Source organism: Moschus berezovskii, chromosome 15 (assembly GCF_049115385.1).
Source record: "Moschus berezovskii isolate FMDL1 chromosome 15, NW_MosBer_1.0, whole genome shotgun sequence".
NCBI classification, from domain to species: Eukaryota; Metazoa; Chordata; class Mammalia; order Artiodactyla; family Moschidae; genus Moschus; species Moschus berezovskii.
The window spans coordinates 26,258,257-26,277,965 of record NC_142474.1 but is presented as its reverse complement, the minus strand read 5'-3'; the positions used below and the strand labels follow the sequence as shown (position 1 = coordinate 26,277,965).

General features: G+C 46.1%; 1 pseudogene across 1 annotated transcript in view; it reads left to right on the top strand.

Annotated features, from left to right (window-relative positions):
* The window catches only part of LOC129561602 (serine/threonine-protein phosphatase 4 regulatory subunit 1-like), a 74,569-nt pseudogene that overhangs the window by 51,984 nt on the left and 2,876 nt on the right, over window positions 1-19,709 (top strand). Inside the window, exons 13-23 of the transcript XR_016039071.1 lie at window positions 2,063-2,221; window positions 2,733-2,879; window positions 3,816-3,826; window positions 4,202-4,668; window positions 6,651-6,717; window positions 10,882-11,068; window positions 11,299-11,460; window positions 12,347-12,447; window positions 14,510-14,630; window positions 15,420-15,553; window positions 18,147-18,288. The product of XR_016039071.1 is annotated as a serine/threonine-protein phosphatase 4 regulatory subunit 1-like (transcript). The remainder of the gene's footprint in view (window positions 1-2,062; window positions 2,222-2,732; window positions 2,880-3,815; window positions 3,827-4,201; window positions 4,669-6,650; window positions 6,718-10,881; window positions 11,069-11,298; window positions 11,461-12,346; window positions 12,448-14,509; window positions 14,631-15,419; window positions 15,554-18,146; window positions 18,289-19,709) is intronic.

Genomic DNA, 19,709 nt, shown 5'->3' with positions numbered 1-19,709 from the left:
CATTCATCAGTTTCAGGTTTCTTGACTCGAGGAGCTGAGGTTTCTCTTAAGCACCGGGTGGCTGGTTGCAGGGTTGAGCAGGAGCAGCCCCCACCTCTTTCCTGGGGGCTCCTGCTGTTGCTTCCTCACTGGTCACTTCCCCCAGTCTCTTCCTGCTGTCTAAGCCACCTCCTCTGTTCCTTTGTGACTGCTCTTTCTGTCACACGGTTCCACCACCTCACTGCTGGGCTTCAGTACCTGTGGGACTTATCTTGGTTTACAGATTAAAATCCAGACTCCCATTTCCTGCCCCCCTGCCCAGGTCCCTTCACAGGTACCTTTCCTGTCTCACCTCCATCACCTCCCTCGGGTCTGATTGCTGCTCTAACCATTGGTCATGCATGTAAATCAGGGGAAGGCAAAAGAGGGGTATTTCTGATAAAGCCCCTGGTGATTCTTGGCACAGCAGGGTGGAGAGCCATGTCACCCTTTGGCTGGGGGGCTGTTCAGGGCCTCGAGGCTTTCTGCTCTTGCATACTGCCTCTCTCCCCCACCTCCCCTGCTCATTACTACCCACCCCTCCCAGAGGCTTCCCTTCCCGGGGGAACCCTGCTCACCGTTCACACCCAGCTTGCAGGTGCATTGGCTTTTTCCCTGTCTGGACTCACCTGCCGCTGTGTCAGAATTAGTTTCTCCTCCCTCGGCGTCCTGTCGTGTTCTGTTCAGGGTGTGTCCCTCACACCCCTCTCTACAGTGTTACTGATGGGCCTTCACCTAGTCATGACCTTCACCTAGTCATGTTGGTCTGTTTCTCCACTGTCCACCGAGCCCCAGGTCCCCAGAGAACTGTGCCGAGTAAGCACTTGCCACGTTTATGTGACAGGGCGTCTTACCTATGTGGTTTGAATTAGCCTCAAAAAGTATCATCTTTAAGTTGATTTTTAAGTGTAAGTTTAGAAGCTCATTTTGTTCTATTTAAACTGGAGCCATTCAACATAATTCTGAAATAATTTTTAGTGGGCTGTTGCCAAGAACACACAGTGTTATCTCCTGTAGTATACAGGAGAAGAGCAGTGACCAACATACAAGTCTTTCTGTAGGTGGATATTTCCACTATCATATGTTTCTATTTGTGAAGCCTTTTGGCTGATTATTTTACCTAAGGATACTAAAAATAAAGCCTTCTTTTTAAAGGGTAAATTTAAAAAGAGGTCATAATCATGACCGCCATACAGATATAAGATGAACACAGGTCAGAGCTTTTATTGAATGCTTTTATCAATTAGTGAAGGAACCAGTAAGGCCCAACAACTAGCTTAACTGAAGTGCCCCATGTTCAGTCACACTGAGGAGGACCGACGTGAGCTTATAAATTGACTCACCACCATCCATATCCAGGGTGATGATAACCCATTGTGTTCCATCGCTCCCAGCTTGCCTTCTATGAACAGGAACAGTTTGCATTACTATCAGGTTTTAACAGTCTGCCCTCTATGATTAAAAGGGAGACTGTGGCTCAGACGTAAAAAAAAAAAATCTGCCTGCAATGCAGGCAAACCCGGGTTTGATCCTTGGGTGGGGAAGTTCCCCTGGAGAAGGGAATGGCAACCCACTCCAGTATTCTTGCCTGTAAAATTCCATGGACAGAGGAGTCTGGTGGGCTATAGTCCATGGGGTTGTAAGGAGTTGGACAAGACTGAGCGACTAACACTTTCCCTTATGTCTAAAACATCCCCAAAGACCATCTTACCTTGGTGGGTGTGCTGCTTGGGGAATCCAGAATTTCAAAGTCATCCACAATTCTTCTCTACAATTCACGTAACAGATACCAGTCATTCAGCCTTTGGGAGGTTTTCTGTATTTATCTTGTTGGATTTAACCAGGTCATTTCCTAGGATTTAAGGGGTAAAGGAAGTTGCTTCTCTTTATTTCTGTTTGTTTCAGATGCTTCCTTTTGGACTCATATCTGGTTCCCTTTTCTGCACCCTTAACTTATGGCTCTGCCTCCACAGCATCACTGAGTCAGGCCGCCCTTGCTCAGGATGGCTGAGTCTGAGCAGCAAGGTTCTGTTTGCTTTGGTAGCTCCCGAAGCTTTTTAAGCCCTGCACGGAGAGCATATGGGTGATGCGGAAAGCCTGTGCTGAGTGCTTCCTGGCCATGGCCCACAACACGTCCCCTGAGGTCTGCAGGGCCAGACTCTGGCCCCTTTTTATCACACTGATCAGTGACCCCTGCCGATGGGTGAGTGTGGCCACTCTGGGGCCTCAGCGTGGCCTCCAGACTTGTCACTGTGTCCTGTGTCTTTTCGGTAATGGACCAGCTTATTTAGACTTTGTGAGGATTATTAGGGCACCTGAAATTTCAGAAGCCTGGAGCGTTGGTAGCAAACAAATATTCCAGAAATGAAAATGAGGAGGAGAAAACTGTAACTGCCAAGTTACCTTTTCTGTTACAGTCATAAACATGCCCACAGTGATTAATAAGCGCTATTCACATGCTTTACAAAGTCTGAAATTATTTGATATGGAATTAATATTCTGGAAGCATACAAACTACATGACAGTACTACAGTTTTCCTGATTTTCTGTTGAAAAATAGTTTATTTGGAACTTAGGGACTGGTTTTAGAAAGCAATACACCTGCTGAGACATGATTTGGTGGACAGCGAGTTGTCTGGTGGTTAGCCATCTGTCCCGCCTGAAATCAAGTGAATCAGACCCTGTCCCCACTGAGCCCTTCTCTCTGGTTTCAGGTGCTCCAGGATGCCTTCCAGTCTGGGCCCCTTCATCACCAACTTTCCAACCCCTCCAGGGCTGGCCTTTATATTCAGAAAGATGGTACCCTGAAAATCTGACCACTGGCTCCTGGTGTGGACTCGGACATTAGCCCGGGCTACCAGGTGCAGGCGGTTGTGGGGACACAGCCTCCGCCTGGTGAGTTTCAGCCAGATAATTATCAGGGTCCCTGTTTCACCTCAAGCGTCCCCCCTAAAATTCTAGCAATTATCTTGTCTGGAGTTTTAGTAACAGTGACCTTCTGGGCAAGATGGAATATTAGAGCTTTAATTATGTAAAGAAGCAAAAAGTAATTGCAATAATGATTTTGAAACATGACTACTGGGTTATAAATAATGAAGCTACTGTCTCCTAAATTTAGATAAAATATTCATTGAGAGTAGTGATTAAATAACCTATAAAGAAAATTTTCTTTTACCATTTGATTAATGAAGTTCTTTGGACAATTCACACAGGGAAAATGTGAAGTCTCCCAAATAGACTTTTGTGCCATAGGATTTTACATGCACATGAAAGTGACATTCCTGACCCACTGTTCGTCGGCCCTACACTGTGTTTCTCATATGTTCTAGTGATTGATCTTGGGTTTTTTTGTGTTCTTTTTGTCTTCCCTCTGAAGATGATGGGTACAGTCTAAGCAGACCATTCGAGATGGTTCACAAGCATCTCTCCAGTGTTAATGTTACTTAGCAGTGTGAGAAGAGGTTAATTCACATCTCAGGTGGTATGGATGCTCTGTAAGGGTGGCGGATCCTTCCCTCCACCTTTCTTCACCAAAATTCACTGAGTTCTTGCCGAAGGTCAGGCCTGGGGCGCCACGTCTTCCTCATCAAGACTTTCCAACTGGCTCGTGAGTAGCCAGGTCTTACCAGGTCCAGCACCTTTTATTTCCTAACGCCTGCCCCCTGGTGGAGGGACTGATGAGCAGTAAGTGCAAGAAGTCTTGCCATGCCAAGGGGTGCCAGCGCACCGAAGCCAGGGCTCATGCACCCCTTGGGCATGGTGGAGGGGTTGGCTGCACCTTCCTGTGCCTTTTTCAGCGGATCCGAGGGTACTGACTGGGCCTCTCGTCCCCTGTGAGGTTAGTGTCTTCTGGCCCCAGGACACCTGAGAGTTTGGGTCTCCAGGTAGATGGGAGGACTGGCTTGCGAGGACGTGGACCTCACCTTTTCCCATTTTCCTTCCAGTCTATTGTGTTGTTTGTTGTTCAGTAGCTCAGTCGTGTCCAATTCTTCGCGACCCCATGGACTGCAGCACACCTGGCTTCCCTGTCCCTCACTATCTCCTGGAGCTGGCTCAAACTCATGTCCATTAAGTCGATGATGCCATCCACCCATCTCACCCTCTGTCACCCTCTTCTCCTCATGCCCTCAATCTCCAGTCTATTGTGCAGCGCTAAAAACTTGCTTCCCTCAGTTTAACCTAGTTCAGCACAGCCAGGCCAGACAGAGCCAGCTCTGCCTAGAGAAGGCCTGTCCACAGACACCAGCACCTTCCCACGTGTCAGTGGCTCCTCTGGTGGCCTGGTGGAGAACCTGGTGGAAGAGTCTGTCTTGGCTGGAGCCGAGCTGACCAGGCTTCCCCCAGAGGCCATGAAGCTCCCCAGTGTTAACAACCTCCCCATCCATGGCCACCCTCGACCTGATTCCTGGGCCCGCCCAGTGTGTCCTGAGGATGCTTTCAATAATTTCCTTTATTGGCGAACTCCTCTCCCTGACACAAGCAAGGACTTAGAGCTGCTGCTGAGTGAGGCTGGCCATGGGAGGAAAGCGGGATTTCATCCGGGGCCATGCACAGGGGCTATGTGGCCAGGAGCGGGATCCAGAGAGTTCTGGATAGCTTGCAAGAGCACATGATGAACGACCCAGGCATTCAAGATAACTGTTGTCCATCGTGATGAGAGAAAACAGCATCTTTCTCTGTATGTGCGCTCCCTTGTGTCCCCCCCCCAGGGTGGGGGGTGCAGGGGGAGCCTGGCTCCATCTTTCTCCACTGCTGTCACCCTGGGGATCCCACTGTACAGGTCCCAGCAGGGGTTTCACCTCCTTGCTTTTCAGCCATGCGTGCAAAACTAGAGCCAGCTTTCAGGTAAAAGCAGGCAGTTCTCAGGCACGTCTTAAGCAGTGGAAATTTCATTAGCTTCTTGGACCCAGTTCTGTCTCTCCCTGTGTGACAATGCCCTTTCTAGTTATAAACAGCTAAGGACCGTGCTCCTTTCAGAGCCTGTTAACTCAGCCCTCACCTAAACCTGAAGATGTTTGCCTTTGTGCAGCCAGGAAAAGTACAACTTCTTCTCTGGGGTATTTTTCTTGCTGTGACTAGTGTTCCCACAGAGTGTCTGATCTGGGAGCCAGGCCCTGCGGTCCATATCCATCATCACGCCTCTTCTTTCTCTAAACACGGCTAGATTTGTATTCTTCCCTGAGTTGGGGAAACTGGAGAAAAAAACAACACTTGCTGCTGTTGCCGGGCAAAGATTTGTGAAGCCTTTCGGGAAAGGAAATGTGAAAATCCAGTTAGCCCTGTGATTATTCTGTGTCTTTAAATTCATAAAGGAAATTAACTCAGCGTTTGCTGAAGGATCAAGCACATGTAACATATCGCTCCTAATAGTTATAGACAAAGGTCTGTTCTTGGAAAATGCATTTCTAAAGCTGAGTTATTCAGTGCCTGGACCTGGACTGGATGCTGAGGTGGTGATGACAAACAGACACATGAGGCCCTCATGGCCTGGTTGAGGGGATTACGGAAACAATCCCCTGCATAGGGAGTGTCAGGGGCTGGGGCAGGGGTGGGTGCACAGGCCGGGAAGCCGTCCCTCCTGGGGGCAGAGGAAGGGTCTGGGAGAAGACCTGGAAGAGCAGCTGACATGTGAGGCAGGCTTTAGGCATGGCCAGGACTCCATCATCTCGAGAAGTCAGGGATGAGTTCAGAGGTTTCTTCCAGTTTCCCCAAAGCATTTGTGAAATCCTGCATGCAGATGCGGACTTAATCTCTTTGTGAGAAAGGACCCGCAACTTTCATCAGTGCTCAAAGGGAACTGGGACCCACAAAGATTCGGAAAGAAACCCCATCTTGGGGATTCACGCCCTAGCCATGGTGGGGTGTGATCTTTGCAAACTCCAAATATTTCAGTGACTCTCTGGGATGTGACTAGTAGAAAACAGGCTGCAGGCAGTGCTGTGTGTGTGGCGGCTGGGGCCTTGGAAACATGAGTTTGTTCTTATAGAAAGGCATGTGAAATATGTCATCTTCACTGTTAGGAGGGTCTCAGGTTGTCGAGTCGTGGACAGAAAGAGCGAGTAGCCCTGGGGGCTCAGGAGCGAGGTCTTCACTCATCCATGAAGATCGCCCCAGCTCACGCGTGTGTGTGTGTGTGTGTGTGTGTGTGTGTATGGCAGGGCCAGCAGCTGTCCACTTTATAAATGGGGGACCCCCACCCACTGTGCTTCTGGGCCTCCCAGACAGCGGTGTTCAGGACACTGTGTTGTCTTTCTGTGAAAGATGATGAAGTTAAACTCTGATTTTCCCAACTGAGGCTTTTTGATTTCAGGTTTGATGCTCTGTGCATGGCTGGTGTTTAGCTGGAATAAAGTTAATGTCTGTAAACATCAGCATCTGGGCGAGAGCTTGTGTGGGGGCTGGGGGGTGGCGTGGGGGTGCTGTGCTTGTGCAGTATGTTTGCATCCAGCTTGTCTTGTTTAAGGCCAAATCCAGTTATTAAAATTCTCGAAACTTCTCTTCCTGTAGCTCAAGTTCAGGGATTCAGCTGCACTGAGACCTGCCCAGCTTGACTCTGTGAACAAGGCCTGACACCAGCCAAGAGAAGGGCCAAGGGAAGTGTCCGTGCCAGGTCCCGTCCCTGCCCCTGACAGCCAGGGCTCCCGGCTGACCTCACCACTGTGGGGCAAGCTCTCCGCAGCCAGGATATTAGCAAGCATGGTAAGTCTCTGCCCTGTCCCTCTGTCACCGAGGATGTGACAGAAATCACAAAGCCGCATTTTCTTTTATTAATATATCCTGGCAGAGATGATAAATGGCAAATTTAATTTTATTCTTAAGGTCATGTGTTGGATAACTAGACAACCAATCAATGGGGTGATTGATAACACTGACTCTCCTCCATGAAACAGAGGTGGGAGACCAAAAAGCGCCTTCCCCCCTCCCCAGAGATGATGAGACCTGCTTCTTTGGGGGGAATTAAATGTCTAAAGGCTCCATCTCACCGCTGACCGACATTCACATCTTTCAGTGATGAGAGGAGGTGAGTTCATGCAACTCCTGGAATGTAAAGTTGACAGCGGCCTTCAAGCTGTGTGTCACCTCCAGCCTGTCCTGCGGGCCTCCTGTCACACTTGGCTGCTCAGGATGGAGTGGTGGATGCTGTTTCTTGGAGGAGAGATTTTGAAAAGCCAGTCGCTCATCACTTTTTCCTCCTCTATTCTGGAGCCAGCCCCAGTGAGACCTGGACTCTACGTCTGGGACAAGGAGGAAGCCCAGCACTTCTTTCTTTAAAAAAAAAAAAAAGAAATTATTGGACTATAGTTGATGTGGGCTTCCCTGGTAGCTCAGATGGTAAAGAATCTGCCTGCAGTGCAGGAGACCCAGGTTCGATTCCTGGGTTGTGAAGATCCCCTGGAGAAGGCAACCTACTCCAGTATTCTTGCCTAGAGAATTCCATGGACAGTGGAGTCTGGTGGGCCACAGCCCATGGGGGTCACAAAGACTTGGACATGAATGAGCAACTGACACATTCGATGTGCAGTGTGCTCATTTCAGAAGTATAGCAAAGTGAATCAGTTTAACACGTACACGTATCCACTAGTTCTTAGATTCTTTTCCCACGTAGGCCATTAGAGAGTATTGAGTCAAGTTCCCTGTGTTACACAGCAGATCCTTATGAGTTATCTATAGTAGTGTGTCTATATCAACCCCAGTCTCCCAATTTACCCCTCCCCCTGCCTTGTCTCCTGGCAGCCATACGTTTGTTTTCTACATCCATGACTCTACTTCTGTTTTGTAAAGAGGTTCATTTGTACCTTTTTGTTTAAATTTTATACATGATTTGGCATTTATTTCTCACCTTAAGTTTCTCCAGCTTTCCAGCTTGCTTGTGGTTAGAGGCTCTGATGCCTTGCTAATTCCTACTAAGCTTGCACACGGACCCCCTTGAGCTGGGGTCCTTCCCAGGTAATGGTAAGACTATCGAATTAAAATCAGCGAGGAGCCTGTGCTCATAAAGTCATGGTGTGTTGGCGCCCTTTCATTTTTATGTGCTGTGATGGGGAATCTTCAAAATTATGGTCTCCAGGGCCAGAGTACCAATTGTTTGTCCATTCTCACAGTTTATATTTTGGTTTTCATGATTAAACTAACTTATCACCTCCCTTTATCCCCTTGGTCTAAAGCAAAACAAAAGATGAATGAAAACGGCCCAAATCCTAAATGTTTTAAGAGTTCGTTAAGGTTGCCTTTGACTAGTAAGGGATGAGATGATATCCTATTTTGCTGATTTGTTTCAAAAAATAGGCAAGAAAGCTCACATTTTTACTCTTGTTGCCTGGAGTATAAAAACTATCTGTGTTAAGTGGAAAGGTGTGGTCACGTTTCCCTTGGTGGGAGATGTGGTACTCTTTGGGCTTCTTTGTCATACATGGACATGAAAACAGAAAAGAAAGAACAGATACTTCAAGCTGGCGCTCTTGAGTGAGGGATCTTGAAGGGTCTGCATAGTTGGGCATTTGATTTATTGTGAGACATGCCAGGCAGCTTGAACTTGACTCTTAGTTTCCTAAGGGGTCAGTCAGGATGCTTCTAGTTGCAAAAGAAGAAAAAACAAACAAACAAAAAAACCTCAAAGAGCTTAAGCCATGAGGCAGAAGAGGAGGTAAAGCTGGGAGACTGGTCCCCTCAGCTCTTGTGCTGACCCTGGTCCAGCTCCTGCTCTACCATCTTTGTGTGCCGACTCAATGCAGAGCTGTCCAGGGGAAAGAGGGTCTTATTCTTCCCACTTGTCTCTTCTGACTGCCTGGTGATTTTCTGGGGAGATGACCTCCTAGCTCCTTCTGGGCCTGCCTTGACTCGGGGTGGTTTACTTAAACCTTAACTTGGCTCTGGGAGTCAATTCTGTATGTAATCATGACACTGAAGACTTGGGAATAAAATTAATTCCTGGAAGAAGAGAAATGATCTATTACTTATTAATCTCTGGGAATTTATTAACTTGGAGAAATTGAGGTCTTAGGTTATCACATCAAAATATTTCTGTTTTATCATGTTCCTCTATTAAAATGAACAGTACATTTCAGTGAAAACCTTGGGAATTGAAGGTTCTGGTAGCATGCCTCAGAGCAAGCGAAGCATCTATCGGTGTATTAATCGACTTTCCCGGATCATATATTGAGCTGATTTGTCAGAATCCATTAAGCTAGTCGACAGTATGACATTTCAAGTGCAAGTAGGAAAATCCATGTTATGGTTGAAGGAGAAGGTCAGGTCCATCTCAGTTAATCAATGATCAGAGACCAATATGTCACCACCGGATGGTCCTGCTCATTTTAATTGTTAACCTAATGTAAAGGTTCATCAGCAAACATTAGAGGTATTTGCACATGTGAAAATTGAGAACAGTTTCCTTAGTAAATACTCTTTTATCAGCCGTGTCTTTTCACTCAGATTAAATGGGTCCTTCCCTTCCCTGTCCACCCTCTCTTTCTGGAGCCCAGCCGGAAGGCGCTCTCCCGTTCCTGAGAAACGCTGAGGGTGCTGATCACCATTCCCTGCAAACCTTGCTCTGCCTTCTGGAGTGGTCTATGCTTTAAACACGTGATTGTCTATCAGTTAACCATGCCGGGGGTCCTGGGACTTAAAGAAGGGGAGATGCAGACTCAGGTTGTTGGTACCCACCAACGAGAGTCTGTCTTTTGTAAGAGCCTCAAGCAGCCTTGAATGTAAGGTGCACCTGCAGTGAGTGAGCTGTGCAATATCAAATATAAGCTGGCAAATGTATTTTTTGGCATCTAGAGAAATGCCACTGACTTCAGGGGGAGCTCTGGCCTTGGTTTGCCGAAGTCATTTCTGGCCTTGAAAAGAGGGTTCTTTGAAGGGGGAGCAGTAGGATGGCTTCCTCCTTCGGACTGTGTTGCTAACCTGCCCACTGTACTCTGCAAGGTCCAGGCGAACCTAGCAGTGGGATGAGGGGCCTCTGGGAGACTGATCAGAGGCATGGCTCCAGTCCCTTCGAAGAGAATAAATCTAAATTACAGGTTTGCTCCTTGACAAGAAAAGCAACTAAAAATTTTACATTATCTGGAAGTTAAATTTAAGAATGGCTGTTGGAGCCAAATGTTTTTCTTCCATCAATATTAATGACATATCTTAGTTCATAATCTATGTTGCTAATATTTCCTCTCCAACTGAAAAAAAGTAAATTCTCAAGTAGTATTTAAAGTATTCCGAACAATCTAGAATGGTATCTTAATAAAACAAAGTGAAGTATGAGAAAAGAATTTGACATGTATGCATTAATGTTTAATGTCTATTTATACAAACCATTTAAGTCCTATTTTTTGGTCCAAAAACTTTTTGACAACTTCCTTTGTTGAGCCATGTTTGGTATTGTTCTATCTTGTGGCTTAGTTTCTTGTGCTATGAAAGGTCTCTTAAAGGCTTTTAATCGCTGAATCCCATTGTCCTTATGGAGAAAAGGTTAGTGGGTAATGTCTTAAGAAGGCAGGGTTCTGTCCATTGGAAAAAGGTAGTAGTGAGCAGAGCGAGGGCCTCAAGCCATAGGGGCTGGGGCAGTTATAGGAGAAGAGGAGAGGGTTTGCATTCTCCAGAGCTGCCTGGACCGGTCTAACCAGACATTGATGTTCTAGACTGTACTCTGTGACATGGTGTTGGACCAGTTTGGAAACAACCCTGCTTTAACTTGCGTCCAGGTTGAAAACTCACCCCCCGTAAAACCAAAAGTCGGTCCAGGCCTCTCGTCCCTCTTATGTCTCTGCTTGGTTGTTTTCACATTTAAGTTCCAACCATCTTGTCTTTTGGGAGTATTCTCCCTTTCTCCTGCAAGCATTATGGTTTCCTTTCTCTCCCATTTCCCAGGACATAATACCTCAGCCCCTGCTAGATCAGTACGTGTCCATGACCGACCCAGCTTGAGCGCTGACCGTCAATACCAACAAAGGCAAACACTGCACCTGCAGCCTCCCCGGGGGTGGCGCTCACCCTGGGCCGGCAGAATTGGCACTGCCTGAAAGATACATACAAGACGCTGGCCTCCGACGTGCAGGTAAAAGGAGCCTTTGCAGAGGCTGGCACAGAACATCTAATTAGGAGACGGGGAAGCTGCGGCCAGGCCCACTGACCTGTGCTTTTTGTGGCTGAAGTTGACATGTTTACTGGCCTCTGATGAAATAGAGCTTTAAGTGGTCAGCACCTGGCAGTATCAGTTTTGCTCCAGAAATGCCACCTACGCTCTTGATAACACTGAGTTCTGCTTGCCTTCTGCGGTCCACCCAGTGGATAGTCCAGTGCACCCTGGCCTTCTCCTTCCATGAGCTTGCTGTGATCCTTGGGGAGCATTTAACAGCAGCCCACCCGCTACCCATCTTCAATGGGTTTCTAAAGGACCTGGATGAAGTATGAATAGGAGTCCTCAAACACCTGTATGACTTTCTAAAGGTAGGGAGAAGGGTTAAAACAGAAAACAAACCTCCCCTCTTCAATACAATTTTTTAAAACCCTGGATAGTATCAGTTTAAAAAAAAAAAAACAAAACAGCTGTCTGGGTTTCTTCAGTTGAAACGTATCATCCACACTCTTAAAGTGGGCATTCTTTCAGTGATGGGTAAATATTTTTCTATCTTTCCTCCTAATCTCCCTGTCCCTTAGAGTTCTAATGCGAAGGAGAATTATACTCCGGGAAAGGAGAAGCTGGGCTTCCAGGCTGCGTGTGCCTTGCCCGGGGTCATCTAAGGGAAGAGCCCGGCTGAAATCCAATCTCAGTTCTGCATGAAGAGCTTTTTCTTGCAAGATGGTGCTGATTGCCTCCTTGCCTTTTTTTTTTTTTTTCTCCCCTCCTAAAGAAATGATGAGTGTAAAACTGAGAGTTTAAAAATGACCTCAAGAAACTAATTAGTCGCATCCAGACGACTGGGAGCTGCCCTTGACAGAGCTGGGTGCCTGCTGCTTGGCTGGTGTGGGCACAGAGCGTGAGCAGTGCCTCCTCCCCGGGAAGCAGTGTGGCATTATCTCCCGAGCACACACAGGCCTGTTTTTTTTTTTTTTTTTTCAGGCAGGAAATTGTGAAAGATGGAAGAGTGGAGGGCGTGTAGAAACACACAAGCACATACATGAAACAGGGGAAGCAGTCAGGGAGGCACTGTCTGTGTGTTCACAGCAAAGCTAATTCATAGCCACTCTGGGTGATGGAGACACAGGCGACAGGAAGGCATACAGCTATGGCCGGGGACAGATGTATAACCTGAAGTTTATAATAAAACAGAGTATTGGGGGGCATTCTGGAGGATTATATATTCTTATTTATATGTAAATTTTAAAAAACTAGTTGCTTCATGAAGACAAGAGGAGAGAATATCTTTATCAGCTTCAAGAATTTGTAGTGACCGATAACAGCAGGAATTGGAGGTTTCGATATGAACTAGCAGAGTAAGTAAAACCTGTTTGGGGATATGAGAAGGCAAATTAGATGGAATGATTCTTAATTTTCCTACCTTATAATTGATTTCTAAAGTAGCAGTAAGAGTCTTCTTCTGGGTAAAGAGATTATGTTTTTATTAAGGGATAAACTGAATTCCAAAGCTCTAAGTTACAAATACCACAGTCTCTGGGGAGACATTCATTTTCAGAGGCAGACAGGGCGAGAGTCACTTTGGAATTAGAGTGTTCTGCTGTTCTATAAGGCAATTTATTCGAACCAAATAAAAGATGAATCACCCGCTCTTCAATATTCTCCTATTAATCGGAGGCGTTTTTGCCAAAGCTTTCTTGAACATTCTGAGTGTAACCCTCTGTTTAAGGACACAGCATGGTTTATACACTTCAGCTCCTAAAGAAAATTATGCTACAGTGAAAGAGATGAGAAAGTCTAACCCAGATGAGGTGATTATTGAATAAAAACATCCCCCAAGGTGGCTCAGAGCTGCACATCATTTTCTGTGTGAAGGAGTTATTTAACTCCATTGTGTGCCGGCAAGAGGAATGTTCAAGGTTTTAGTGATTCCAGAAGAGTGAAATCGTCCCCTTAAATAATTCTCCTTCCCGGCGTGTAGAATGTGCTTTCCGCAGTATTGAGTAGATTTGTTTGTGGTGGTGTTGTTTGGGTGTTAGTTTTCACCTCCTCAAGATTTATTTCAGTAATCTCTTGTTTTCATTTTTCTTGCCCTCAACTAGAAATCTCTCAAATAATTGTCTTCCCTGTAGAAATCCATCAGGCTTTTGCAGCTCTTCGGGATAAGATCTGGCCGATGCTAGGGGCAAACGAGAAGATTTTCTCTTTGCTGTGATCCTTAATCATTATGCTTAATTTGAGAGATTGAGGTTTCAGTCGTGCCTTGTCCCCGGCGCAGTCTGAGAAAAACAGGACCACGTTTTTTTCCGTGAAGGCATCGCGCCCTCTAGCGGCCGACGCGGAACTCGGCGCGGTCCGCCTCGGGCCGGGCTGAACCGTCTCCCCCGGGTCCGGGGCGCCGATGGGGATGCGGGGACCGAGACCCCCGGTGGGCTTGGGGCCGGAGGCCGGCAGACACCGGGCACGGGGGGCCGGAGAGCAAGGATGGAGGCGGGACGGGGGACCGGCCGATCCACCGCCCGGGGCCGGGGACCGAGGGCGGGCACGGTGTGGACCCGGGGCCGGGGCCGGGGCCGGCTGCGAGGACCCGCTTCCCGGGCCGGGCCGGGCCGAGCCGACTAACCTCGCCCGACGGCGTTATCGCCGCCATCTGTGCGGTGGTTACTGAAGCCGAAGCCCACCGATATAAATTCTGTGTTCCGTGCCCACGATACTGGTATCATTTTTCTGAAAACAGTGCTTTTTTTTTTATGTGCAAGTATTCATCGGCACCCCTGGCTTCTGGTCCTAACTTCCACGCAATCACTCTTTCATTTCCTTTCCTTTGCCAGGTTGGAAATCATGCCGTTTATTTCCGCGCCCTTCTCCCCTTCCCCACTTGGAGGGAGCTCTCTGGCGGTGGCTTGTTCCCACCGGCGGGTGATGGATTTTCCCGGGAGCGCGGAGCCCGGCTCGGTTCTCCCCAAGCGGACCTCGTGCGGGCGCGCGAGCCGAGAGCACAGGCGGAGAATTTAGTCTGCAGCGTCTAGGGCCGCGGCGACCGGGAAACCTCGTTTGTTTTCCCTTTGATCTGCTGATCTTTGGGAACTTCAGCGTCCTGGCTATTTTTATGTTATCTGGTTTTTAAAAGTTTTATGTGTTTTCGAACTGATAACCTAAAGTTGAAAGATTAAAGCCCTTATTCATAAATTTCTCAACCTCTGTTTTACAAAGTCTAACTTATTTTCTTTTGGTTTGATTTGTGTGCATGAGAGAGATGAGGAATTAAGATTTCTTTGTTTTTCTTCACTTTTCTTTGCGTAGCCATTTTCCCTTAGCTTCCGTTGATCTCACAGCTATTTTTATCTGTAAGATGAAAGGAGAGTCGAGAGAGAAATAATGTTTTTCACATTTCATAATTTCTTTTCTTTTTAATTTCAGACAGCTGATACTGATTTTGGAACTTCATAATCCCAATGATGTTTATGATTATTTAATGCCTATTGCCTTAAAGTTGTGTGCAGATTAAGTTTCTGAGGTTCAGTGGATCTCCTTCAAATTAGTCAGGAATCATGGCCTTTTCTGTTTATTATTTTTAGAAAAAGGAATATTTATGTTTCTTCCATTTTAACTCCTGTATTTTATCTGGGCTTAATTTGTCCATTTACTCATGAAAGCATCTTTTATTTTGAAATTAGAAACTGTATTATAGTTTTATTAATATAAAGTTAGCTCTTTGGTTTAGCTGTGTGCCTGAGTATGAAAATTGTAGGTAATTTACTTTATGTACCACACCCTTTAAACAATTGCTTAGTGTTTTCTTTTAAACATAGATTGGGTTGATTCTCTAGCACGGTTTAATAAAAAAAATAGTAAGCAGACTCCAGCAAAGAAAAGCTGATCCTGTTTTATGTGAGCTTGTACCAGCTGAACACTGAGGAAAAAAAAAAAATCACTTGAAAATATCGATTTACTAAGGTACTCTGATAGTGTTAAAATGTTATAAAAATGACATGTTCTGAAAGATAATGATGTAGTTAGCAAGGGGACATTTTCTCAGATTTGGAACCTTAAGATTAATAACGTATTTTTCTAATGCCATTCCCTTTTTAAAATTCTGTTTTTTATGAAGGGTTTTATGTGTGTGTGTATGTGTAATGCCATATATTTAAACATTTTTTTCCCTCTGTGTTCTAATGATCACTGTGACAAAAATTACTTTCTCCCGTGCTTATAAATTCATTTTAAAAGTGGAAGGGTGCATAAAAACGTCTCGTTTCCATGTAGAGTAGTATTCATAATTCAAGTAGATGGCAGCATTTTGAATTTGCTCTTCTAATATTTTTCACAGGTTGTGGCAATTCTGCAGAAGTTCTTTTCAAACACTGAAAGTGCATTGGGGTTCAGTTTCATCATGAACTCATCCTATGGTTCCAGTACTGTTCTAAGTGGGTCGGAAGGCAAGCATTTGCTTTCATTTGTCAGGTTAGCAGGGGCCCCAGGGGAGCATCCAGCATGAGCATACGTTTCCTGTGTGACGTCAACACATAGCACCAGGCAAAGGATCCCAGCCCTGGAGGACTAATGGAGCTTGGGGATCAGCGAACCAGGCCCCCTCACATCACAGCCTGGTTAGGCAAAGAGCCTGCCCAGGGTTCCCCAGCCACTCTGTGCAGTCCTCTGTGGATAGTAGCCGGCACCTACTGTGGGCCAGGCGTGCTCTGATGCAGGGCGGGAACCACCTCCTGCTCTCCCAGCACCTGCTGTCCAGTGCATGGGGCCCAGACCCTGCTCCAGTCATGCCTAGTCCTACTTCCTGGGGCAGTGGGGGATGGGGGCCGTGAGGAACAGAGTAGTAGGGCAGAGGCTGCTTCATCTCTTCAAGGTGAAGTTCAGGTCCCCAGGGGGCCCTCTCTAATTGTTGCTCAGTCGTGTCTGACTCTTTGCGACCCCATGGACTACAGCCCCCCAGGCTCCTCTGTCCATGGAATTCTCCAGGCAAGAATACTGGCGTGGGTTCCCATTTCCTCCTCCAAAGGATCTTCCCAACCCAGGGGTGGAGCCCTCATCTCTTGCATCTCCGGCGTTAGCAGGCGGGTTCTTTACCACTGCGCCACGTGGGAAGCCCACCCTCTCTACACAGCATCTTAGAAATAAGGGCGTGGTTTGTGTTTGGCTGGGGATGATGCTGCCACTTTTGACCGCCTGTGCATGTCAGGCCTCTCATCCTACATCTAATGCCAACACATCTGATGCTGACAGGAAGGCCCCCCAGGTGTGGAGCTTGATGTGCCCATATACTTCCAGTTTGTTTTTAGTTGGAGGAATTGAAGCCCAGAGAGGTTAAGTAACTTGCTGGGGATCACATAGGAAGTATAAAACCATGATTTTGTTTGTTTGTTTGTTTTCTGCTAAAGTGCTGTTTTAACAGTTTTAACTTTTCCTCATGCGCATATCCTATGATTCACAGAAGGAGCGGGAGGAGCAGAGTGGATTCCCATGTGCCTGTCACCCAGCGTTGTCAACAGTGTCGTAAAAGCTGGGGATTGGCTTCCACCTGACCCTGGCCCCAGACCCCCCTTTCTGTCTCTGGGAACCACCCCCGCCTTCCCCACTGAAGAACTCATGAGGCGCTGCTATAGGCCCTCAGGGTTTATCACAGGGGAACCATGGCCATTTACTTGTAGAAGGGCAAACATGGGGCAGAGTTAGTGCCAAATTCACCAACCACAGGCCTGGCACCCCAGGCTTTTATCAAGAAGTCAGCGCTGCACCTTATTTTGTGGAGAAAGGGTAAATGAGAGACATTTGCTTTTATTTTAAAATTCTTTTTTTCTGAGATTTAGACAGTCCACGATGAAATAAAGGGAAAAGGGACCAACTAATTTTGTCTAAGAAAAATCAGTTTTCTTGTGTGTGCTTTCATTAAAGATTTAGAAAACCCTACAATAACACAAACAGAAGGACAGGGGACTCAGCCAAGAGAACCTCCCAAGGGTCATGTGGATTATCATTTAAAGATGGGGAGAGAGCATAACCTGAAGGTTAGCGGGGCCACCTTTGGAGTCAAAACCCATTAGTCTGAAGCCCAAGTCTCCTGTCTCCCTGCCGAGTGGTCTTGGGCAAAGCCCCCTCTCTGCACCTGCGCTGCCTCTCTGCCTTCTGTGAGATGGGGCTCCGGTGGCACAGGCCTGCCTCCCGGCGTGGTCCTGAGGCTTCGATGAGCAGATGCACCCGCGTTACCCAGCACAGCGCCAGGCACCTGGAAGGTACTCATAGATGTCAGCTGCTGTTGCTCCCCTGTAGGGGGAGGAACTTCAGGATTTAGAACCCATTTTCCTGGTTTAGAATCCACACCTCGCTCCTTCTTACAGATCAGGAACCTTTGGGTGTCACCATCACAATGGACTCACCTGTTAAAACTAGACTTGCTCTGATTTCCATGACTGGCTGTGAGAATGAGATGGGAGCATACATGTGAGTCTCTTCGTAAGCCGAGCAGCGATGAATGCTTGTGGTTATCACAGAAGCAGCATTTGTAACCTATGCACAGATGGCCGGGCACTGGATTGGGATCTGTGGTTTGACTGTCACGTGACAGGCTTGGCCCTTGTCCTCAGAGCCTGAGGCCTGGTGAGTGCCAGGTGGGAAGTTTCCTCACCCTTACTTTGGCACCATGCTAGATTCTGCAAGTATGTTTGCATTCCCATTGCTGCTCCATTGTACAGATGAGGAAACTGAGGCCCAGAAAGGTAAAACCATTTACTCATGGGCACAAAGCCAGTAAGTGATCAGATTGGGTTTTGAACCCGGACCCATCTGACTCCAAAGCCTTTGCCTTATCCACCAGATGTTATGGCGCTTGAACCCCAGTGCTTGGCAATGAATTATAATGTGATAACTGTGTTTCTAACCAAATTCAATGGTTGAGATTTTAAAATTCACACACATACTTCTCAGACCAAAAGATCCTGAAATTACTTCTTTGGAATCACAGAAGTGTATGTTTTTAGAAAAACCGTGCTGATCCCTAATGAAAAATGTCCACTTTTGGGCTGTGACTTTCTTTTCATCAGAGGCCGTAGTGAGCAAGGAGTGTATCCCCATGGACCAGTCTGTCAAACACTTACTGCCCAGCCTTTTAAGCCTCATATCAGATCCTGTGTCAAATATGAGGGTTTTGCTTGCCAAAGCTCTGAGGCAGATACTATTGGAAAAGGGTACTTGGGCCAGTTTTCTGAGCTTACAGATTTTAAACTTCGTCAGACAGCAGCTGGTTTTCCTCTTTCAGGAACTATGGCAAATTGTATGATATGGCACACTTCAGATTTATTATACAAATATTTTAAGCATGTGTATGGGTCATGTGTATGTGTCTTATCCCACTCTTTGCAAACCCATGGACTGTAGCCTGCCAGGTTCCTCTGTCCATGGGGTTCGCCAGGTGAGAATACTAGCATGGGTAGCCATTTCCCACTCCAGGGAATCTTCCTGACCCAGGGATCAAACCCAAATTTTCTGTGTCTCCGGCATTGCAGGCAGATTCCTTACCTGCTGAGCCATCAGGGAAGCCCTACTTTATGCATAAAATGTTACTTATAAAATGGCTAGTAAAATTCGATAGCTATTTTATATTTAATAAACATATGCTAAAATATAAAACATTACATAGTCTTCTGGAAATGAGAGAAACTTTTATGAGTTTTATGCTTTGACATAGAGATTATGTCAAATAATAATATTTGACGTAAAGGCGAGGGTAGGATAATTTGGGGGAATGGATTGAAACATGTATATTATCATATGTGAAACGAATCTGACGTGGTTGGGGGTTCCCCACCTCAACACTCTGTGGATTTAAGAGGCCATTCCTTCCGGAAGTGTATAAATTAGCCTGGGATAGAACCTGCACGCTGAATTTACTAATTAAGAAATGAGAAACCAGAACTATAAAGGTGGCATAGAAATACAAGACACTATTCTCAAGTAATCTTTTAAAACTTTGAACAGAGTTACAGATTTTACCATTTGTTATAAACTGGTATATATAATTTAACCAGAACCATAAGAAAATGAGTATTGTGTGAATTCTGAAGCACTTTCAACATGTTGTAGGAATAATGTGGACTTTCTTGAGTTTTACACATTCATAAGTGAATGGTCTGTATCTCGTGCCTTTGTTGGCTTTCTGTGAGCTGTAGTTTCTGGGAAGTGAGCAGCTCTGATTCCTGTAACTCTTGTAATCCAGTCATTCGTGTGCCTCCTTCATGAGGATTCAGTACGGCTGTGGTGCTGTTGTCTCTCTGATAGGAACTCTAACTCGGTGTAAAGTCCCAAAGTTCTGTTACTTATTTTTATTTTATATTGTATTTTATTTACAGTGTTGTGTTTGTTTCAGGTGTATAGCAAAGTGATACAGTCATATATATATGTATATGAATTAACAAAAGCAGTTCCCGTCTTTTGATGGGGTGTTCATGGTTTATAACATAAATGGCATTATTTTGAGAGAGGGATAACTTAGGTATGGCACTGGGTTTTTTTTCTTTTTGTAGCCTGAGGCAGTTGTAAAATAATGTAGTTTTTTACAACTGTGTATTCTATAGTATTTTTTCATTTGGTGAAATTTTAACTGTTAACG